The sequence below is a fragment of the Physella acuta genome, unplaced genomic scaffold (assembly GCF_028476545.2).
Source record: "Physella acuta isolate Inbredline_101_S28 unplaced genomic scaffold, ASM2847654v3 ptg000254l, whole genome shotgun sequence".
NCBI classification, from domain to species: domain Eukaryota; kingdom Metazoa; phylum Mollusca; class Gastropoda; family Physidae; genus Physella; species Physella acuta.
Window position 1 is genome coordinate 139,485 of NW_026731773.1, and position 16,405 is coordinate 155,889.

The 16,405-nt window shown below is 39.4% G+C and overlaps 1 protein-coding gene across 1 annotated transcript in view; it reads right to left on the reverse strand.

The window, feature by feature from the left end:
* Positions 1-7,685, reverse strand: part of LOC131938628 (uncharacterized) — an 89,882-nt gene extending 82,197 nt beyond the window's left edge. Inside the window, exon 1 of the mRNA XM_059296734.1 lies at positions 7,601-7,685. The gene's annotated coding sequence lies outside the window, so the exon portion shown is untranslated. The remainder of the gene's footprint in view (positions 1-7,600) is intronic.
* Between the last annotated feature and the right edge of the window lie 8,720 nt (positions 7,686-16,405).

Below are 16,405 nucleotides of genomic sequence, written 5' to 3' on the forward strand. Positions count from 1 at the left end.
TTGTCATGGTTGATGTAGCGTAGTTGCGCCCCCTTGTCATGGTTGATGTAGCGTAGTTGCGCCCCCTTGTCAGGGTTGATGTAGCGTAGTTGCGCCCCCTTGTCAGGGTTGATGTAGCGTAGTTGCGCCCCCTTGTCAGGGTTGATGTAGCGTAGTTGCGCCCCCTTGTCAGGGTTGATGTAGCGTAGTTGCGCCCCCTTGTCAGGGTTGATGTAGCGTAGTTGCGCCCCCTTGTCAGGGTTGATGTAGCGTAGTTGCGCCCCCTTGTCAGGGTTGATGTAGCGTAGTTGCGCCCCCTTGTCACTATGGATGTACCCCACTGACACCCCTGTTCATTCTCCTTCAAACAATACATTTTGCCATCATTCCTATCGCAAGGCAAATGTGAACACTTGTCAATGACGTGTCTTTCTTACAATCGCAAATGTTTTAGGCTTGAAGATAATGATCGCCCGAGTTTCGAAAGTGCTACGTTGTTTTTTTTTTAGAGTAATGGCCCTTAACACAGTTACATAACGTCTCCATTAGCAAAGTGTATGACACAAAAACATCCACATCGCGAAATTCTGCAGCAAGATCGATTAGGCTGAAACGTTTTATTTGTGTATGTGTAGAATATGTACGAACTTAGCGGCAACATGTGTACCTATGTAACTATGTAACTATGTATATTGAGAAACTTGGCGAGTCGGGGATAGGTTACCCCAGCTCTCGACCTGCAACATATCTGGCGTGGGCGGGGTATCAATGTTTTAGTGAGGAGCTAGGTGTGAGGGAGCATTTGGTGTGGGGCAGGTGGGGTCAGGCATGTGTGTCCGTTCATAGGTGCAACATGCGCATTAAAGAGCTGCAGGTAGCAGAAATAGAGTGAGTAAACGTTGCACACAGCTGAAGTATAGAGTGAGTAAAACATTGCACACAGATGAAGTATAGAGTGAGTAAAATATTGCACACAGATGAAGTATAGAGTGAGTAAAACATTGCACACACTGAAGTATAGAGTGAGTAAAACAATGTACACACTGAAGTATAGAGTGAGTAAAACATTGCACACACTGAAGTATAGAGTGAGTAAAATATTGCACACAGATGAAGTATAGAGTGAGTAAAACATTGCACACACTGAAGTATAGAGTGAGTAAAACAATGTACACACTGAAGTATAGAGTGAGTAAAACATTGCACACACTGAAGTATAGAGTGAGTAAAACATTGCACACACTGAAGTATAGAGTGAGTAAAACATTGCACACACTGAAGTATAGAGTGAGTAAAACATTGCACACACTGAAGTATAGAGTGAGTAAAACATTGCACACACTGAAGTATAGAGTGAGCAAAACATTGCACACAGATAAAGTATAGAGTGATACTGTTTTAAAGATTCCACATAAATAGTTTATTTATGAAATGTGTGGGCTACATCTGTGTGGGCTACATTTGTGAGGGCTACGTTTGTGTGGGCTACATTTTTGTGGGCAACAGTTGTGTGGGCTACACCAAGAGACACCATTGGTCAAGCGATACCCTCCACACCAGAAGACACCATGGTCAAGCGATACCACAAGACACCATAGGTCAAGCTATACCCTCCACACCACAAGACACCATGGTCAAGCTATACCCTCCACACAAGACACCATGGTCAAGCTATACCCTCCACACAAGACACCATAGGTCAAGCTATACCCTCCACACAAGACACCATAGGTCAAGCTATACCCTCCACACAAGACACCATGGTCAAGCTATACCCTCCACACCACAAGACACCGTTGGTCAAGCTATACCCTCCACACCACAAGACACCATGGTCAAGCTATACCCTCTACACAAGACACCATGGTCAAGCTATACCCTCCACACAAGACACCATGGTCAAGCGATACCCTCCACACCAAGAGACACCATTGGTCAAGCTATAACCTCCACACAAGACACCATGGTCAAGCGATACCCTCCCTACAAGACACCATCAATTCTTAAACCTGACCATCCAATACATTGGCACAGATAAGAGAAACCACGTGACCTTATGATGAGCGTCGAGTGAGTTAATTAGCTCTCACCACCTACGTGTTGACCTATTCGAAGGTCACAAGTATGACGTCAACATTGTCAGAGTGAGATAATTTATGACATTACTAACTTTGTTATTTTCATCTTATTAGATGTAACAAATTCTCTAATCTAACTTTATTTAAATGGTGTATTTTCTTAGAAATCAAACGTGTATATATATATATATATATATATATATATATATATATATATATATATATATATATATATATATATATATATATATATATATATATATATTAAGGAATCTGCTGAAAGTGGCATAATATGTGTTACTATAAAACGTAGGCTGGGTGGCATTTCTAAAATTACTTATTATTTATTTTAATTGAGTTCAATCTCTGTCAAGTTGCATGTATGCACCTGCTTGCATACTCAAGTATTTGCTTTTTTTTCTTCTTTTTCACATTAACTGTGGATTTTTTAAATCATAAATTAATAGTTAAATAGCAAGCCATCAACAGCAGTAAAACGAAACATAAGTTTAGATTCGTTTTTCGGTGGCTTTACATAAAAAAATTTTTTTTAATTGTTTACATTTCCGGTTTCCATTTCTATTCTTGCTTCATTAGCTTTCTCTAAGACGCCATTAGTGATGGCCGGGTGCCATATATCATTAGAATCATGCCCTCTCCTATGTTTGTCTACTCCCTGCCAACCCCTTTGCCTCTCCTCCATGTCCCAACCTCCCTGCCCACCTTCCTTGTACCACCTCCCCCCTACCCACCTCTCTGCCCATCTTACTTGTACCACCTCCACCCTACCCACCTCCCTACCCACCTTCCTTGTACCGCCTCTACCCTACCCACCTCCCTGACTTCTCCCTCTCTCCAGTTGAACCAAACCTAACACACCGTCATAGATCACGTAATCAACTGTAGCACTGATCTCTTTCAAGTTTTCTTTTGTTGCTAATGTGGCAGGATATAATTTCCTGGTTGGAAATTTTCCAGCATCGCCACAATATATCTAAATATATTGAACACCATTCCACAGACATCGTACTTTAATGGCCCATGCACCAAGTTGATGCACCTTAATCCCAATGCACTCAGATATTGCACCTTAATCCCAATGTATTCAGATATTGCACCTTAATCCCAATGTATTCAGATTTTGCACCTTAATCCCAATTCACTCGGATATTGCACCTTAATCCCAATGCACTCAGATATTGCACCTTAATCCCAATGCACTCAGATATTGCACCTTAATCCCAATGCACTCAGATATTGCACCTTAATCCCAATGCACTCAGATATTGCACCTTAATCCCAATGCACTCAGATATTGCACCTTAATCCCAATGCACTCAGATATTGCACCTAATCCCAATGCACTCAGATATTGCACCTTAATCCCAATGCACTCAGATATTGCACCTTAATCCCAATGCACTCAGATATTGCACCTTAATCCGAATGCACTCAGATATTGCACCTTAATCCCAATGCACTCAGATATTGCACCTTAATCCCAATGCACTCAGATGTTGCACCTTAATCCCAATGTACTCAGATATTGCACCTTAATCCCAATGCACTCAGATATTGCACCTTAATCCCAATGTATTCAGATATTGCACCTTAATCCCAATGCACTCGGATATTGCACCTTAATCCCAATGCACTCAGATATTTCACCTTAATCCCAATGCGTTCAGATATTGCACCTTAATCCCAATGCACTCAGATATTGCACCTAATCCTAATGCACTCAGATATTGCACCTTAATCCCAATGCACTCAGATATTGCACCTTAATCCCAATGGACTCAGATATTGCACCTTAATCCCAATGCACTCAGATATTGCACCTAATCCCAATGCACTCAGATATTGCACCTTAATCCCAATGCACTCAGATATTGCACCTTAATCCCAATGCACTCAGATATTGCACCTAATCCCAATGCACTCAGATATTGAACTTTAATCCCAATGCACTCAGATATTGCACCTAATCCCAATGCACTCAGATATTGCACCTTAATCCCAATGCACTCAGATATTGCACCTTAATCCCAATGCACTCAGATATTGAACCTTAATCCCAATGCACTCAGATATTGCACCTAATCCCAATGCACTCAGATATTTCACCTTAATCCCAATGCACTCAGATATTGCACCTTAATCCCAATGCACTCAGATATTGAACCTTAATCCCAATGCACTCAGATATTGCACCTTAATTCCTGTTTAATGTTTCATTCAGCCAACACTCACAGGAGCTGTATGTATCATTATTTTTAGCGCAATTTCCATACTAGACAATTGCGATTATTAACTCGTCATTTCTGGTGATGGATGGATGGATGTGTGTCCGCAGCTTTAAGTCGTATCTCCTCCTCAACGAAGCAATATCGAGGACTAGTTCCAAATATGTTAAGCAAGTTCAGAGGATGATTGTGGGCCAAAAAATTCCCGGAATTCCTTCCTGGATTTCCCGGAAAAGCCAAAAAAAAATCGAAAAAAAAAATGCAGTTTTTGGCCCATATCTCGGCAACCAGACCACTTAGCGACTTGAAACATTTACCAATCGATTCCTGCCATAATTTAGAACAATATTGCCGAAGAAAGTTTTCAAAAATATCCTTTCGTTCGGTCACAAAAAATTAATTAAGAACATTTAAACTGAGCATCGTGTAGGCCTAGGATGATCTTTTTTTTTTAAACTGATCATCGTGTAGGCCTACTCGTTAAAATAAAACTATTTCCGTTGATATAGGTTGATATAGTTGTCTTTTTTTAGCGCAAAAAAATATCCTCTCGTTCGGTCACAAAAAATTAAAAATTGTTATAACATAAGGATAACATAAGGAAATTACGCTTAGATTGTCACTAGACTTTTTATTAACTTGTTTTATATTATTTTATGAGCAGAAACCCTGGTGGCAAAGGTTATCGAATAAAAAACATTGCAAAGTATGATGTTTGTGTTCTGTATATGTGGTAAAAGTTTGTGTTATAAGCGGTGTTGTCATTTAGTGTTATACAATATGTGCACGATCCTTTTCAGTGGCACACATTGTATATTTGTTATTTATAGCCAATTGTCTTTATATGTATCACATGCACACTGCTTTATGCATTAGGAGTGATATTAGATTTAGTGGGGTTTTTTTCAGAGGTCTTTTAGTTGACCAAACTAATGGCACAGACCCAGCTTAACGAAAGACTTTAAACCATGTTTTTGTGCACTTTATTTTTACTTTGCTGTAAACAGAATTTACGACTAAAGATAACATATTTTAAGCAATGTAATATTTTAGTGACCAATGTCAAGCAATGTTATTAAATTGGTAAATGCACAGAACGTGAAAATACTTTTTGATTAAGGCATTTCTATCGCCATATAAAGACATTGACCCTGATGTTACCCTGATATTTCACATTCGTGAAATTAAATTTGATTGGCTATTATTTAAACAGGCCCACCACTATTTTCTTACATCAGCCCCTCTCACTTCCGGTAAATATTTATAAGTGCTACAGTCACATAACCATTATGGTCTTCTTCTAACTTAATAAAAACAAGAGGGATTAATACGGCCAGTGTAGGAGATTCCTAACATGCACGCATCAAGTTGATATAAACGCATGTTCCAACATCACTGCACAATTTTTGTAAATATTTGATCTTTCACGTGAGAAATATCAGGGTGGATGCTATAAGAAATGTTTACATCAAACATAAAATTACACGCAATATTTCTTTTAAAATGTAAATATTGAAAGAATGATCTAGAACTTTTAGAATTATTTTGATCGTGTGACCAAGGTGTAGATAATGTTGGCACGGAATTCATGATGGCTGACATAGTCATAGTTCTACTCATCTAGAAATGTGATATTTATATCTGCACATCTAGAAATGTGATATTTATATCTGCACATCTAGAAATGTGATATTTATATCTGCACATCTAGAAATGTGATATTTATATCGGCACATCTAGAGATGTGATATTTATATCTACTCATCTAGAAAGTGATATTTATATCTACACATCTAGTAATGTGATATTTATATCTACTCATCTAGAAATGTGATATTTATATCTGCACATCTAGAAAGTGATATTTATATCTACACATCTAGTAATGTGATATTTATATCTACTCATCTAGAAATGTGATATTTATATCTGCACATCTAGAAAGTGATATTTATATCTACTCATCTAGAAATGTGATATTTATATCTGCACATCTAGAAATGTGATATTTATATCTGCACATCTAGAAATGTGATATTTATATCTGCACATCTAGAAATGTGATATTTATATCTGCACATCTAGAAAAGTGATATTTATATCTGCACATCTAGAAATGTGATATTTATATCTGCACATCTAGAAAAGTGATATTTATATCTACTCATCTAGAAATGTGATATTTATATCTGCACATCTAGAAATGTGATATTTATATCTACTCATCTAGAAATGTGATATTTATATCTGCACATCTAGAAATGTGATATTTATGTTTGGGCTTCTAGAAATGTGATATTTATATCTGCACATCTAGAAATGTGATATTTATATCTACGTTTTGATAACCGTGATATTAATTCCTACAAGATCATATACACAACAAATATTCATTTCAATTGTTTCTAACAATCGATCCTTACAACTCAACGAATCCTGCTGTCCTATAAAGTTTTTTTTAATGGTGTTTGTCCATCACTGTCACTTGTGTCAATCAAATCTATCGAGGCTGTTGCAGTTGTAAAAAATGGACAGTCAGTCAAGTCTATCGAGGTTGTTGGAGTTTTAAAAAATGTACATCCAGCTAAAAAGTTAAAAATTTCCAAGTCTAAGAGAAGAAAGCTTGGGGGCTAAAAGCTAGACAACTTCTTACACTGTACACTACGTACCTGTTTTTACTTCAGTAGACAATAATTTTGATTCTTTCAACTTTATGTCTTAGTACTTATTTTTTTCAAAGACATCAGTAAATATTCAAACATGCTTTACAAATCACACACGTGTTAATTAGCCAAGTTTTATAAACATTCGTCTTTGATTAAACTACTCATAAGTTAAGCAAACCATATTGGTCTAAAAAAACTTCATTCAAGTGCACCGGCCTTCCGCAATTTCCACAATTAAGACAATTAATTAATAGCAAATTATTATGAATCGGAAATTTACATTATGTTTTTTAGTCAAATTGGTTACAAATGTTTATTCGGTTTTATTTTTCCGTTGCTCTTTGACATTAATCAAGCGTAATCAAATACCGAAGACATTAATTAAGTGTAATCAAATACCGAAGCCTCATTAAAAAAAATAAACGACGTACAAACCTTTGAATTTTAAAACGTGACTTCTGCTTTTCGCCGCGATACAGACGAGAAACACGACAATTTGTGCCAAGTTTTCCAGAAGATTGGGTTGTCTGCCAAGATAAACTTGGTACTGACGCCCAAATTTCTGACATGACCTGTCTTTTAATCCTAAATTTGATTGACAAGCCTAATTAGCAGCTTAATGAATGCCTACCTGACCAGCATCTTCATGCCACGTCCAGCGGGAGGTCTCAGGTTCCTGACGGCAGTTTGACAAACTAAGTTGACTTCAAGTCACGGACGGCAGTTTGACAAACTAAGTTGACTTCAAGTCACGGACGCAGTGACTTAAACACATTTCTCAAGAATCGATGACTGCTAAGTCAGGCCTGCGTGTGGGGAGTGAAATGTGTGTAATCCTGCAAGAATCAAGCCAAACACAGCCGAGATCACTGGGAAATGAGCACGAGTAATCGGCCTTGGTTGTGAGTTATCTCCCGTTGGCTGCAGAGGTGAGGGGAGGGAATTCAGCTCGCCAGTTCTGTAGCCATTGACCGCACGTTCGGTACAACAGGTTGGCAAGGGCAGACAAATACTGTCACGTGGCGGAAGCGGAAGAAAGGGTTCTCGCATCAACATCTCTCGCGCATGCGTACAGAAGAAGCCTTTCTTTTCAACTCCAATTTTCGTTTTGGCTATTAGCATATAATTACACCAGAAAAATTAAAAGCGGCCTTTTAATTTTAAAAAATCAAAGTCAATATTCAAACTTTCAAACCTTCTCAAAGAAATTGAGATTTAATGTGTTGTTCAATCGGAATTGGACAAAACTTAACACGGATATTTTTAGGTTTGATGCATCAAGTTTTTCTCTTGTAAGGGTAGGCTACTGTAGAAAAGACATTGGGTCGATAGATTGTACATCTGTAGGCGAGCAGATAACACCCTTTGTCTTGGTTGGTTGTGTTTCCTCGCGTCTCAGGTGATATTATGTACCCGTCACTGTTTACATCTGATATGATGTGTACAGTTACTATGTTGTATGTACGTTCAGTTGTTTGTGTATGTTGTAAATAGTCAAACAGCGTTTTATATGTTGTAGGTAGGCTCAGCTGTGTGTGGTGTATGTAGGCTCAGTTATGTATATGTTGTATACACCCTCACAGCGTTTTGTATGTAGTATGAAGGCTCAGCTATACACAACATAACGAATATAAAGGTCAGCAACAGGATCTGTTTCTATCATCCCACCCCACACATGTCCGTAGATTAACGTAGATTCCCGTCGTATCGTGGAGTTGACAGCTATTGACAGCTATAGAAGCGGGTTATCTAGGTGTACGTGTGTGGGAATCTGAAGATATCACAGATTATGTATGTGTACGCATGTTGGAGAGGATTACATACATTATGTACGCGTACATGTGTATTTTGAACCACATTTAACTAAGTGTCCGCCACAGAGTCTACCCCTCTATGCCCCGCCACAGACACAGTCTAACCCTCGATGCCCCCCCCCCCACAGTCTACCCCTCGATGCCCCGCCAGAGTCTACCCCTCGATGCCCCCCCCCCCTCACAGTCTATCCCTCGATGCCCCGAGACCCTCAGTCTTTATATTCTTGCTATTTTACAAACACAAATTTGTTGGCAGTCTAATAGTCTAACCCCATAGACAGGAGGGCGTGACCTCTCTAGACAGAAGGTCAAGACATGAAGGTTATCAAATAAACCCTCAGACATGAAGGAGAATGTGGCTACCCTCAGACATTGTGGCTACCCTCAGGACACGAAGGAGAGTGTGGCTACCCTCAGACATTGTGGCTACCCTCAGACACGAAGGAGAGTGTGGCTACCCTCATACATTGTGGCTACCCTAAGACATGAAGGAAAATGTGGCTACCCTCAGACATTGTGGCTACCCTCAGACATTGTGGCTACCCTCAGACATTGTGGCTACCCTCAGACATTGTGGCTACCCTCAGACATTGTGGCTACCCTCAGACATTGTGGCTACCCTCAGGACATGAAGGAGAGTGTGGCTACCCTCAGACATTGTGGCTACCCTCAGGAAATGAAGGAGAGTGTGGCTACCCTCAGACATTGTGGCTACCCTCAGACATTGTGGCTACCCTCATACATTGTGGCTACCCTCAGGACATGAAGGAGAATGTGGCTACCCTCATTGTGGCTACCCTCAGACATTGTGGCTACCCTCAGACATTGTGGCTACCCTCATACATTGTGGCTACCCTCAGACATTGTGGCTACCCTCAGGACATGAAGGAGAATGTGGCTACCCTCATTGTGGCTACCCTCAGACATTGTGGCTACCCTAAGACATTGTGGCTACCCTCAGACATGAAGGACAATATGATTATTTTCAGACCAGGATGTGGTTAAATATAAGCTACTTTAAGAAATACAAATTTCTAACATAGGCTACCCCAGACGTTGATACCCTAAAACTAAGACCCAGAGAAAAGTTGGACCTCACTCAAACTACCCTATCGCCAGTTGAGAGCCGGGGTCCATAGATATCTTTAGGCGTGAGTTCTATACAAGCGTCAGTTATCCTTGACAACTGAGCTGCTTTATGTCCAACGTTTAAATACGTCTGTGGTGGTGGTGGGGGGGGGGGGGGGGGCAGGAAGGTTATGTATATTCGTTGCGGGCAATTTTCAGGCATACAGTTCTAACAATTTACATTGCTTTAGCACACAAAGGGAGATGTATTACTCTAAAAAGTCGTCGGGAAAATTGCCGACAGACTAGCTGCCGACAGGATATAGGGCCGACCAACATACTATGTAGAGATGTTCTTGTAGCTTTAACATTTGTCCTTTTATTCACGTGTCCTGAATTTAACTTTTTAAAGACTTGCACGTTTGTTGGTGTTTAAATTCGATTAGCTGTTGTCTGCCTTTTTTTCAGATGGGCATTTGACACTACAGAAGTCAGCTTTAAGTGTACATGAGCTTCTGTCCACACGGCTTGCATCCGCTCCACAGCAAGCCACTTCGATCTATCGCTGTTTCTGTGGTTCATAATGTGATATGTGCTCTCTCTCTGTTATATAAATTACAAATAGTTCAAGTTGCTTTACACTCATGTGATTTACCACACGTGGCATTGATGCATAACCAGACTTGAGAAATGCAGAACAACCACCAACTGTAATGCCATCCCTAATTTCTATCCATTTTTAATGCGGTTTGTGTTGATGTTCTGAACTACATTCCCCTAGTTGTGTTATGTTCTGATCTATATTCCCCTAGTTGTGTTCATGATATGATCTATATTCCCTTAGTTGTGTTCATGTTCTAATCTATTCTATATTCCCTTAGTTGTGTTCATGTTCTAATCTATTCTATATTCCCTTAGTTGTGTTCATGTTCTAATCTATTCTATATTCCCTTAGTTGTGTTCATGTTCTAATCTATTCTATGTTCCCTTAGTTGTGGTCATGTTCTAATCTATTCTATATTCCCTTAGTTGTGTTCATGTTCTAATCTATTCTATATTCCCTTAGTTGTGTTCATGTTCTGATCTATTCTATATTCCCTTAGTTGTATTCATGTTCTGATCTACATTCCCCTAGTTGTATTCATGCCCTGATCTACATTCCCCTAGTTGTATTCATGCCCTGATCTATATTCCCTTAGTTGTGTTCATGTTCTGATCTATTCTGTATTCCCCTAGTTGTGTTCATGTTCAGACCTAAATTCCCCTCGTTGTGTTGATGCCCTGATCTACATTCCTCTAGTTGTTCTCAAGTTGCTTCAGTTGTCTAGTTGACGTCTTTCACCCCTGAACTTCCTTGCGACCTTTGACCTACGCCTCCGCCTTTACAAGAGATCAGATCAATACGCATGCGCCGTGCTACGATACATCACAATCTTCAGGACAACATGCTCCATCACGTGACGCCTGTTGGCCAATCAAAACATCACAAATCATCCAGGGGAAAGCGTCGCATCACGACGTAGCAGGTGACGTAACTCTTGTTTGGTCTCAGCTCTCCCTGAGTTAATCAGCCTTACTGCTGAGTGTGTCCTCCATTGTTTCTGACCTCATTAAAAACTATTTTTGTTTCCATTGAGACCCGGATGTCCTTCAACTCACACACACACACACACACGATATACACCGATTTGCTCGGCGGCCATCTTGTTTTCACCCCACTCTTTCTGCGAAATTAGGAAACGCAGGGTCATTTACAGAAGGGTTAATTTCTGTAACATCTTGTCCAATAGGGGTCATTTATAGAAGGGTTAATTTCTGTAACATGCTGTCCAATATGTTCACTTGCCTATTTAGTTTGACTGTAAAATAAACTGGGCTCGTCCATTCAAACTGTCTTGGTGTAGGTCTTCGCTTGTCCGACAGTTTTTGTTTGAATGTCAACTATCTGATCAGGAAATTGCCCATTCATCAATTGCATTACATTTTTTTTTAATAGATCAACTTTTATAAGAATTTATTTTATGAAAACAGAAAATTAACACTTACCTACACATACCCACACACACACACATCAGCTTACAGCCACTCACTCTACTCACACATACACACACACACATCGTCTCAATAAATATACCCACCCACTCCCAACTACCCTCTCTTTCATACCCACAAACACACATACCCACCCACATCCACACACACGCATATACCTTCCCCCTCACACATCAACCCACACACCTCCATATCCGCACACCCCACACGACTAATCATCACTCACGCTGCTAATGACATAACCATTCGTCTGGATTAACGTAACCTCATAAGCCTTGCACGTGCTGTGGAATTCCAGGCACGTGATCACACACGTGACCCAACAAGCTCATTAATTAACATTAACTCTGTATCTTCTGATATCCCGAAATCATGGCGGCAGTTTGTGCTGACCTCTGTCTCCACTTCCGGGTTTGGTTGTCATCCATCTTATCGTCAGCTTAAGGTACACCGGATATGTCTAGTGAGGACGGTGTGGTCTGGTGGTAGAGCGCTGGACTCAAAGGTCAAATGTCTGGAGTTCGGATCTTGGTTCGGACTGGAGGAAGTCCCTGAGTTAACCCAGCTCTGATGGGTACCTGACTCGTGTTGGAGAAAGTACAGGCGGCTGAGCATAGAGCTGGCCATACCGTCCCTTCAGGTCCCGAGGTCAAGAAACATATGAACTCTACTTATAGCGTGGGCTATATATCTAGTCCTTTTTTTTTTTTAATTCTTGTAAGATTCGGACTCATTTATTTTGTCACTATTGTTTGTGCGGATATCAAAACCTCAGCCAAACACCGTTAGAACCATATTAGGTAAAAGCTCCGCTAAGCTTAATCGCCATCATCTGAAACTTTCTTTGCATTTTCACGTGCATTTATTTATTTATTGTTAAACCATTTTTCTTTTAACATTTTATTTAGCCCATTAAGAGTGCAATTTTTCTCTCTTAATAAGCCAAATGAGTGCTGCCTTCCTTGATATCAGTACAGCCATACCATTAACAGAAACAATTTCATGTTCATGATTTTTTTTTAATTCTAAGGATGCCTGAAACGCTTTTAAATTTATTGAATTCAAATTTTTATTGTTGAAAATTATGCTTATATATATGTATAAGTATATATATATATATATATATATATATATATATAGATAGATAGATATAGATATATATAATATGTGTATGTGCGTGCGTGCGTGCATGGCACTCATGTAAAACTCATTTTAGTTTCATGACATTTCGAATTATAGGAACCAGCATAACGATTTTGCTTCTAACCCAAAATAACGAAAAAATAGAAGTATTTTAATTATTAGCAAAAACTGTTTACGTCATTTAAACATAGATCTAAATCATAAGAGAGAAGTAGAAGAAAGACTTCAGCCTTTAACGAACACATTCTCTTATCCAACATCTCTCATCAACTTTGTGTTGAAGAAAATGTTTTAGATAATATCGGGATTCTTATAACGTTGAGCTGAACGGTAGGGGTGTATGTGGTAATCCTTTGGAACTCAGAGCATATATATATATATATATATATATATATATATATATATATATATATATATATATATATATATATATATATATATATATATATATATATATATATATATATATATATATATGTATGTATACATATATATATATATATATATATATATATATATATATATATATATATATATATATATATATATATATATATATATATATATATATATATATATATATATATATAGTGAAATCGTAAAATTAAAAGATGAGCCTAAATATTTCTAAACTGTCTGGGTATTTGCAGGGTAAAATCTCGGTAAAAACTTAGGAGACCGAAAATTAGAAACCCAAATACAGCCCCACTGACCCCTAGCATCCACACTATAGAAGACCACAGTGAAGTCACGGTAACCCGACTTAGGTCTTTAGCATGATGCCGTTACTGGGTTAAAAAAAAAACGAACCTTAATTAACTTTTAAATTGAATACAAATGGCATGTATATAAACTATATAAATATTTATTTTTAAAATATTACACTTTTTGTATTCAGAACGTCGTGTTTTACTGATAAAAACTTAGACCGACCGAGCCTTGAACGATTTTTAAACCGGCTTTACTTTCCTAACTACATCAGACGTGCAAGGGCATAATGACACGACGCCGAAGGGAAGCAATCGTGATTGATTTATTAGTATTATTTTTATTGTTTCCCTTAAATTGCGTGGTTGGTTTTATTTTTCGTTTTATTTATTTATTTCTTGGTTTTTTTTTTTTTTTTTTTTTTTTTTTTCTTTTTTTCTTTTTTCTGTGATATGGATCTAAATGTTAATTAAAATGATTAAATGTTTACGAAATATGACGTGGCCAAAGAAAAAAAATAAAAGTTGAAATTAAGTGAGGTTACAAATCACATCTCTTGAATATCAAAACAAACACGTTTCCCATTGAGCGTGTGTGGTGTTTTTTTTTTCTCCGTATTTTAGACTAGGATTCTTGGCGGCTCGGAAAATATTGAATCGTGGCTAAAGCTTTAATCCATATTTTGAATAGTTTTTAGAAATGAAAATCAAACATTGTCACGAATGTCAGGTCAAAGTGAAAGTAGAGTCGTCTGCCGACATGTTCAGTCCGTTAAGTCTAGAGCCACGTACGAAGGTTGTTGGTTTTTGCTTTTTTACGATCCTGTCTAATTGTTATTGTCACTATCTCTAACAGGCAGTGGCGCAGGCAGGGGGGGGGGGGTTAGGGGGGGGGGGGGGGGGTCATAACCCCCCCCATAGACCCCTCGGTATATATAAAAAGTATGAGGGGGTGCAAATCGAAAGTTTGAGGGGGGGGGGGGGTGCAAATCGAAAGTTTGAGAGGGGGGGTGCAAATCGAAAGTTTGAGGGGGGGGGGGTGCAAATCGAAAGTTTGTCCCCGGGTAAAAATTGGAACCCCCCCCCCCCCCCTTGAGACGATCCTGGCTACGCCACTGCTAACAGGCAACACCCAACGAGCAAAATTTTACTGAAAATTTACTGTATTGAAATGACAACCATTGGTGCAGAGGCGTAGCGAGGGGGCGGACCGCACCGGGTGACTCCATTTAGGGGGTGACACCAAGGCCAAAAATAGCCAAATATATAGAGAAAAACTTTAGGGGGGGTGCAAATCGAAAGTTCGAGGGGGGGTACAAATCGAAAATTTGAGGGGGGGGGGGGTGCAAATCGAAAATTTGAAAGTTTGTCCCCGGGGAGGGGGGGGGGGTGACACCATTAAGTGCCGCACCGGGTGACACCCGAACTCGCTACGCCACTGCATTGGTGGCATTCGGAAGACGAAAAGGGTGGGAGGGGCAATCAGTAACTGGGTGGTGCTTTAATACTGTTGAGGTGTTCAGAAAACTGTAGAGGTGTTCAGAAAACTGAAGGGGTGTTCAGAAAACTGTAGAGGTGTTCAGAAAACTGTAGAGGTGTTCAGAAAACTGAAGGGGTGTTCAGAAAACTGTAGAGGTGTTCAGAGAACTGTAGAGGTGTTCAGAAAATTGTAGAGGTGTTCAGAGAACTGTAGAGTGTTCAGAAAACTGTAGAGGTGTTCAGAAAACTGTAGAGGTGTTCAGAAAATTCAGAGAACTGTAGAGGTGTTCAGAAAATTGTAGAGGTGTTCAGAAAATTGTAGAGGTGTTCAGAAAATTCAGAGAACTGTAGAGGTGTTCAGAAAATTGTAGAGGTGTTCAGAAAACTGTAGAGGTGTTCAGAAAACTGTAGAGGTGTTCAGAAAATTCAGAGAACTGTAGAGGTGTTCAGAAAATTGTAGAGGTGTTCAGAAAATTGTAGAGGTGTTCAGAAAATTGTAGAGGTGTTCAGAAAATTGTAGAGGTGTTCAGAAAACTGTAGAGGTGTTCAGAAAACTGTTGAGGTGTTCAGAAAACTGTAGAGGTGTTCACAAAATTGTAGAGGTGTTCAGAAAATTGTAGAGGTGTTCAGAAAACTGTAGCGGTGTTAAGAAAACTGTAGAGGCGTAAGTCATTAAAATGTTGTGACGTCATTTGGCGACCCCATCACCTTAACGAGACTGTACTTTGCTGCATTAACAGGCCGACACCCTGAAGCACACAATGTAATGTTGGAAAACTGTAATTAGTGTTTAGTCTTGTTATGAGAAGGGACACCCCTTCCAGCCCCCCCCCCCCCCCCCCCAAAGACTTTAGCGACTGACGCGGGCTATAAATAAACATTCCTTCTACTAATTATTGTACTTGAGATTGAGAAGAGCTGTTTTTTTGTGGCCTTGGGCCGGTACTCCCTTCTTTTATTTTGAAGTTAGCTTTGGTTACTAAATGTGTGGAGCCGTGGGAGTGGATTAGATATTTGAACGGATCTTGTAGTCAGCCTTGCTAGTGGGGAGGGGATGAGTGTCTAACGTGGGTCTAGGGAGAAATGGGGGGGGGGGGGGAACCTGTGGTGGGTGGTCGAACGACTGATGATAAATGACGTCATACTCTATCATTTTAATGACCTTCAAGTGCG